Source organism: Podarcis gaigeae (assembly GCF_964106915.1).
Source record: "Podarcis gaigeae genome assembly, chromosome: 4".
In the NCBI taxonomy this organism is placed as follows: Eukaryota; Metazoa; Chordata; class Lepidosauria; order Squamata; family Lacertidae; genus Podarcis; species Podarcis gaigeae.
The window spans coordinates 108,068,403-108,076,764 of record NC_139677.1 but is presented as its reverse complement, the minus strand read 5'-3'; the positions used below and the strand labels follow the sequence as shown (position 1 = coordinate 108,076,764).

Sequence of the window (8,362 nt, the reverse complement as noted above, 5' to 3'; positions counted from 1 at the left end):
TGATGGAAGCTTCTTGCTTTGCCAGAAAGGTAAGATTGAACAGTTGCTTGAGAAGTTCAGGATGTCTGATTGTGCAGGTGCCAGATCACCCATGGAGGCTGGTTTTGTAAAGGAGTGTCAGCAAGTAGAACGTGTGGTGTTCGAAAATACTGAGCTCTTTCAGTCAGCTCTGGGTAGTCTGTTATATCTGTCACAGTGGAGCAGACCAGATATAGCGTTTGCTGTCAATCTGCTCAGTAGAGAGGCCTCAAGTCCTAGTGTACAGGCCTGGAATGGTATAAAGCGGGTGCTGCATTACCTGCAAGATACCAAAGACTTTTGTCTTAAGTTGTCAGCTCAAGGAGATGTCAAGCTGACTGCTTGGGTGGACTCGGATTGGGCTAACCTTGAGGATCGCAAATCAGTGTCAGGTCTAGTGGTGAAGTTTGGGGACTCAGTGATAGGGTGGAGGTCCCGGAAGCAAAGTCTCATAGCGCTTTCATCTACTGAAGCTGAGTTCAGTGCGCTATCAGATGCTTGCAGAGAGTTGGAGTTCTATGTGTGTTTGGTTGAGGAAATCTGTGGAGAGGTTTGTCTGCCCATTGTGGTGCATGAAGACAATCAACCGTGTCTAAAACTGGCTGAGACAGGACAGTTCAAGGCGAGGACCAAACATTTGGACATACGTTTTCAAAATGTGTGTCAGAGCGTTTGTGAGGGGCTAGTTGCTCTGAAATACTGTCCCTCAACCAAGAACCTCGCTGATGGTTTCACAAAACCATTAACCTTCCAGAAGCACGAGGAGTTCTGTGAGGGTTTGTGTATGGGGAAAGCATTGTTGGCTATTGTCCCCAGATGCAGGACAAGAGGGGGTGTGGAGTTTGGAACAGACAGGGTTAAAAATCCGTGGTGCCCTGCATCTGGGAGGGGCCGGAAGCAGGGCTTTACGTCACAGGCTTTGTCTGTGAGAGTTACTTTCAGTTCTACCAAGAGACGCTGAGAGACACAGCTAAACAGACAGGCTGTGTCTGTGTGCTTTTGGAAGCACAGAGAATGCAGGAAAACTCTGATGGAAGAGACTGATTTATGGCTTGTAAATAAACGCTTCTAGAGATAAGAACCGATCTGTCTTTTGGACTTGATTTATCCCTTTCTCACATGGACTCAGGACCGCTGCATTACTCTGCTATCCTACCAGGTCAGAGCTTCCTAGCAGAGAAGGCTCAGAGGAAGCGTGACTGGACGGTGAATTTATTTTCAATGTCCGCAAAGATTTTGGCTCTTGTTGGACTCTGAGCATCTCCCTCCCTTGGCCAGAAACCAGAGGAAGAACTTGCAGAGAAAAGGGCTTTGCAGGAAGCAAGGAAGCTCCTCCTGGAATTCAGGGGTGGAGAGATAGGAGGGGATCCCAGGGTCATCTAGTCCAACCCCCAGCAATGCAGGAATCTGAGCTCAAGCATCCATGGCAGATGGCTGTCTGATCTCTGCTGAGAAACCTCCAAGGAAGGAGAGTCCCCCACCTCCCAAGGGAGACCTTTCCCCTGCCCAACTGCTCTTAGATGTCCCTCAAGGCAGCGGGTCCTGAGTTCTAGCCCTGCTGAAACCATCGCACTGGCTGCCAAGGAGGAACCAAGCAAAGTTCATAATAAACAAATCCTATTCTCATCATGAATAACCAAAACTTTCTTAAGCATGTTTCTATGCAAACATTCAATAGTATGCCATTTCCCCTCCCAGAAATGCTGAATTTCTAATTCAGTGGACTAAAAATGGATGGTTGTTATGTTTAGGGAAGCTTTTAATATTTGATGGCGTATTGTATTAATATTTTGTTGGAAGCTGCCCAGAGTGGCTTGGGAAACCCAGCCAGATGGGCGGGGTATAAATGAATGAATAAATAATAATAATAATTCTTGTTGTTGTTAATTGAATTGATATACCGCCCTTCATTAAGAGATCTCAGGGACACTGAAAACATAGAACTCCAAAAAGTATACAAATGATGCATCACCTGAAATTCTTTAATCAGGTGAGTTTTCTCCTTTGGAAAGAGGCAGGTGGAATCTCCACGGTTGCTAATAGAATAACGTTGAAAGGCTAGTGAAATATGGGGAACCAAGAGCATCTGCTCGGCATGCAGAATGTCCCAGGGTCAACCCCTGGCATCTCCTGCAAGGGCTGGATGAGACCCCTGCCTGAAACTGGGGGGAGCTGCTGCCAGTCAGTGTGGACTATACAGGGTTAGAGGGAGACCTTGGTCGGGCTCAGCAGAAGGCAGCTTCTGAGGCTACTTCAAAGCTCTGCAAGATCAAAAGGGATAGATATTCCCTAAGCAAACCAAATTTAAGAAACTGGAATCATGGCAGCCGGAATTTTGCACAGGATTCCAGGTGTGGATTCTGACCAAGGCAGAAGAGAGCAGGACTCGGACTTCCCTCCATCTGGACACGATCCACTTCTGTGGATGCAGCCAATAAGAACATTTGCCTTCTTTGCTGCTGCATCACATGTTGGGCTCAGGTGGCACTTGGGATCCACCAAGACCCTGAGATCCTTTTCGCATGTCCTGCTAGTCAGTCCGGTCTCCCCTGCGCAGCAGAGTCTCCCTGCTAATTGTCCCAAATTAAATCCAGGCGTCTTGTGTGAGGGAAACTGCGATCCAGGGAGTCTCTGGCAGGAGATAATGAGACAAGGAAAGTTTTATTTACAAAAAAGAGAATGGTGAAACAAAGTGAAGACAGGAGATGTGTTCTTTCAGGTAGAAGTTAACTTATTACTTCAGCTAAATGTCTCAGGATTAAACACAGTTCTGCAGGCACAGCTTGCCTCCAATTCAGTTGTTGCACTTCAGGAAGATGTTCAGGTTTCCAGAATAGATGGTGAAAGGCTGAACTCTCTTTCTGCTGCATCTCTCTCATCCCCAAACTTAGTTATGAGGGGACTTTCCGTGAGGTACATTTGACACAGCCCAGCTTCCTTCACAGCGAGGGGCCACTTTTCCTCAGTTCCCCTGAGGTATTTTCCTTTGTATGCCAGACCCAGGGGATCCTCTCAGCCCTTGCCACGGACTCAGGAATCTCCTTTTCCTAGAAGATCTCTCCCCTCCTGACTGGAAGGAGACCCCAGAAGAAGAAGATTTGAGTCTTCCCACAGCTTCTCCCTCCAGCTTCACTCCCATCTGAATTCTCCCTTCAGACCCTCAACATGGTCTCCCCATCTCAGCTGTGAGGCTCCTTCCTCTGGCTCCATAGATATTCTCCTCAGAGCGGAGGATCCACTCAGATCAGAGCCACTTCTCCCTCCCTCCCTCCACCCTCTCCTCATCCCCATCTTCTCCCAACCTTCCCTCTCTCCCATCTCAAATCCCCTCAGAAACGGCTCTCTTTATTTTCCCTCCAAAAGTGCTGGCGCCACCCCCCTCCGGGTAGCCAATCAGAAAGAGGCTCTGGCCCTCTGGTGGAATGGTGAGGCACTGCACCCCCAGACTCTGCTCTGGCTCTGCTGTCCGTCACAGCAGCCAGCTGCCCCAGCAGGCCTTGCAATCTCCCCACCGCTTGAGCCGTCCTCCATTGTCTCCCAAGACAGATGAGTGAGGAGAGAGCCATTCAGGGGCCACAGGAAAGGGGCATCGGGGGCCGACAGAGGCAAACTGGAGTGGGGCAGCATTGCTGAAAGGATGCCTACCTCTCCCTCTCTTCTTCCTTCTCAATATCAGTTATTGCTAGCTAAGAAATTGGGGAAAAGCAGCTACTCTGTGTAGGGTTTATTGGAGATGAGATCCGTAAGCTGAGTATGGTACGATTTCTCAGCAATAAATATGATACACTTTTATGGGTGTTACGGAAAATTCCAGGTGGAGAGACGACTCATCAGCCCAGCCAGTCGGGTGCAAGTTCCTCATGGATCCATGCGGTCGGTAAAAGAAAGAAGTTCCAGCCAAGTAATTTGGAGCAAAACAGTGGTCAGTAGACCTTGATCTTTATTGTTGCCCAACAGGTCCCCAGGAAAACGTAAGAGCAGATGCTCTCTCCCGAAAGCCAGAGTACATGGAAGGAGAGGGACCGCCGGAAGTCTGACACGTGTTCCCCGAGAACCGATGGGTGTGTGGGGGAGCGTTGGTTGGGAAACGAGAACTGGCCGGGCTTACTAGAAATGACAAGTTCGCTCAAACTAAAATCAAGGAACTATGGGAAGGAAGGGAAAACCATGGGGGGGTTGAGGAAAAGGAAGGGCTACTGTACTATAAGGGGGCGCTGTACGTACCGGGGGAGACCTTGAGGAGAAGAGTACTCAAACAACTCCACGACAACCCAACAGCGGGGCACTTTGGTCAACACAAAACCATGTTGCTTGTCACCAGGCAGTTCTGGTGGCCAAGGGTAAGGGAAGATGTACGGGAATATGTACGGGGGTGCGACCGCTGCCAGAGGGCAAAGGGGGAGAGGGCTGCCCCCGCAGGGTTACTGGAACCCTTACCCATGCCGGGAAGACCCTGGGAGGTGGTGTCCATCGATTTTATGACAGATTTGCCCAAGTCAAGGGGGAAGACAGCAGTCATGGTAGTAGTCGATCTACTGACAAAAATGTGCCATTTCATAGCTTGCTCACATGCGGTGATGGCAGAGGAAACAGCCAGGTTGTTTGTGGATCACATCTTCAGGCTGCATGGTGCTCCCTCAAGGGTCATCTCAGATCGTGGGAAACAATTTACTTCCCGGTTCTGGAGGAAGCTCATGAGGTCGAGGTGGGCTTCTCGACGGCGAGACACCCGGAAACCAACGGACAAGCAGAAAGAGCGAACAGTATACTCCAGCAATACCTACGCTGCTACGTCAGCGAGAGACAGAACGATTGGGAAGAGAAACTAGCGCTGGCTGAATTTGTGTACAATAACGCTGAACATGTGTCCACGGGAATGAGCCCGTTCATGGCCAATTATGGGTGTCACCCCAGGGCCTTCCCGGGGAGTGAGGAGGAAGGTTGGAGCGTACCGGCAGCAGAGCAGTTTGTGGAAGAAATGGAGGCATTGCACCAGCAACTCAAGATGAACTTGGAACGGGTCAAGGAACTTTACAAGAGGCAGGCAGACAAGCACTGTAGGGAAGGGGAGATCATACGGGTGGGAGACCGGGTGTGGTTGTCAACCCAAGGGTTACCCTTTATTATTTTTTTATATTTTATTGGCATTTTCATAAACCACACAAAACAAAAATAGACAAAAAATAACAAAAATACAAAAATCCAAAACTTAAAAACAATTAAAAACTCATAAAATTTCAATTACTTATTTTCTTATAACTTGTTTCTCAGACCTCCTCACACCTCCCCTTCTTGTATTCCAATTTAAATTGTCAATTCAGCAAATCCTTAACTTATTTCTCCACTTTAACTTAATAATTTATTCTAACATATTGTTATTTTACTTTTCTTCTTTCTTCCATTTCCTCCATTTATTTTACAAGCCTTATTTCCATTTAATTTAGCCCATTTTAAAAACCAGTTTTAACTTATCCAAACTTCAACATCAATACTTATACCTCATTATTCATTCTTAAATATTTTTCCTAAAGTCGACCAAAATTTCCCTTCCACGACTTTCCCAATTTCCATACAGATAGCAAAACCAAATAAAAACAGAACAAATTATAATTATATACCCTTTGGATTCCCAGACTCCACCCACCCTTTCCCCGGTTTCAGTCCCCAACAAATGTCCATCAGTCTCAATATTCTGTTTAGCCTGGAGATCTCACGTCCGAGGCTCTTAATTCTCTCTCAATTCCTCTCTGCCGGTCTTTCTGATTGTCCTTAGTGTTAAATCCCAAATCTCGGAGAGGCTCCGGCCCAACAGGATCCATGTTTCTTCCAGCCAGACCTCCATATTTAAGAATAAAGCCTATGGGGTACTCCAAATCTTGTTTCATACTCCTTTCAAGTCCAAATGTCCCCAAAGCTCCAACTTCCACCTTAATCAAATTTATAATCCTTCGGTCTTCAGATCTCCACATAAGGAGATCTCTCAGTACTCCACTCTCCAATTCAGGCCAGGCTTTCCACATCAGACTTTTATTTTCCTTTGTTGCCATCATGTCAGGCCTCAAAGTACAACTCTCCTTTAACATCTGCAAAATTGCAGCTCCTCCTTCCTTTTCTTTAGGGGCTACGTATGTCTCCTTCTCCATATTCTCAAAACTCTCAAGTTTCTCTATTTGTCCAGTTGAATAGGCTTCCTGTTTCGCATCCTTATCAGATTCAACAATGTTCTTTACTGCTAAGTCCGGAGTTGTAACATTTGTAGCCAAAACATCAGTTTGGCCTTGTAACTTTCCCAAGAGAACAAATGCTCTGTCCAATTCAGCCTGGATTTTCCCTCTTCCAGCCATTCCTGTAATTTCACTAAGCCCCTCTAGGGGGATTTTAATTCCTTAATATTCCTTTCAGCTCAAGTCCAAAAATCACGTTATTTTGTATCAGCCCTTCCTTATTTTCAACCCAAGGGTTACCCTTTAAGGGAGGGTGCAAGAAGTTGCAGCCGAGGCGGCTGGGGCCTTTTGAGGTAACACAGCAGGTGAACCCCGTGGCATACAAGCTCAAGTTGCCTGACAGCATGAAGATACACCCGGTGTTCCATAGGTCCCTACTCTCACCGTACAGGGAGGGGCAGGAATTCCCGGGGCGGGAGGGAGAAGTCACCACACACCCGTAGGTAGAGGAGAGGGAACACCACAACCAAGCCACGGAAATACTCGATTCAAGGTGGTGAGGGCGCCAGGTGGAGTACTTGGTAGCTTGGGAGGGAGAACCCAGGTGAGAAAACACGTGGGTTCCTGCGGAGGCAATCAATGATGGGTATCTTGTGGAGGAGTTCCACAGCCTGTTCCCAGATAAACCAAAACCACTAGCGAGATTCTGGGAGGAGCAATTTGGAACCACAGACGACGAAGAGGACTTTGTGGGTTTTCCTGCCTCCAAAGAGGAGGGAGGGGAGGCGTCAGAGGGAGAAGAATCAGACTGGGAGGCCCACCCCGCGGGAAGAGTTCGGAGCGGGTGGGAAGCGGGTTTTGAATCTTCAGAGGATGGCGACAGCTCCTTCTGGGGATTCCCCGCATCGTCGGCCGAGGAAAGGGACGAAGTTGGATCAGAAGGTCGGGCCAGGGGTGAAGGGGGTCCTGGGGGGGAGGTGGATGTCAGGGAACTGCCATCGGAGCCAGAGGTGGAGGCAAGGCTCCAAAGCGATGCTGGAGAGGGGCCCAGAAGGGAGAGGCAGCTCATCGGCTGGGGAAGGAAATCAACGTAACACCAGGGGTAAAGGGGGGCAGATGGGGGAATCGGAGACCAGCGGGGAGAGCACGGGTCCTCCGCTGCCCACACCCACCCTGCGCAGAAGACTTCTGCGCAGGGAGAGTAGGCGGAGACTTGGCGTCAAAGAACTTCTTTGCTGGAAGAGGTTCAAGAAATGCCCACTGACAGATTCTGCCAGCGACTGAAAGAGCCACGAAGTGAAGGGCTGTCCAGACAGAAAGGTTTTAACCAGGTAACCTAGCCAGGAGCAGCGCCAACTTACGCATGAGCAACCCCTATAAGCATTACAATACCGTCTCCAGATGAAATTAAACCTGTGCTTTTATTTATTTTCATGGTATAAAAGATAATTTTAAAGAAAGCAATGGTTACAACAGTAAACAACAAATAGCTTGTCCTCATGTAATTGCAGACTTTCATCCTGCCATGTGTTAAGGTTTCAATTGATTATTCTAAAAGATCACGCCACATTTTCCCACGAGTGCTGGGTAGATTCCGGCAACAGTCTTCACAATTTATGTATTCAATAAACATTGGCCACATGTTATAAAAGGAATACGGATTGTGTTCCCCCACCTTTTGGATACTTAAATTGTGATGCCCAGAATTGAACACAGGATTCTAGGTGGGGCCTGACCAAAGGTAGAATAAAGAGCAGGAATTAAGATTGCCAGAAGAAATATCAACAACCTCAGATAGGCAGATGACACAACCTTGATGGCAGAAAGTGAGGAGGAATTAAAGAACCTTTTATTGAGGGTGAAAGAAGAGAGCGCAAAATATGGTTTGAAGCTCAACATCAAAAAAACGAAGATCATGGCCACTGGTCCCATCACCTCCTGGCAAATAGAAGGGGAAGAAATGGAGGCAGTGAGAGATTTTACTTTCTTGGGCTCCATGATCACTGCAGATGGTGACAGCAGCCACGAAATTAAAAGACGCCTGCCTCTTGGGAGAAAAGCAATGACAAACCTAGACAGCATCGTAAAAAGCAGAGACATCACCTTGCCAACAAAGGACCGTATAGTTAAAACTATTTTCCCCCAGTAGTGATGTATGGAAGTGAGAGCTGGACCTTAAA

The 8,362-nt window shown here is 47.7% G+C and overlaps 1 long non-coding RNA gene across 1 annotated transcript; it reads right to left on the bottom strand.

The window, feature by feature from the left end:
- Nucleotides 1–1,986: 1,986 nt before the first annotated feature.
- Nucleotides 1,987–3,974, bottom strand: LOC310843978. Its single transcript, XR_014563846.1, has 2 exons — nt 3,664–3,974; nt 1,987–2,649 (listed from the first exon to the last, which is right to left on the bottom strand). It is a non-coding gene; the product is annotated as an uncharacterized lncRNA (long non-coding RNA).
- Between the last annotated feature and the right edge of the window lie 4,388 nt (nt 3,975–8,362).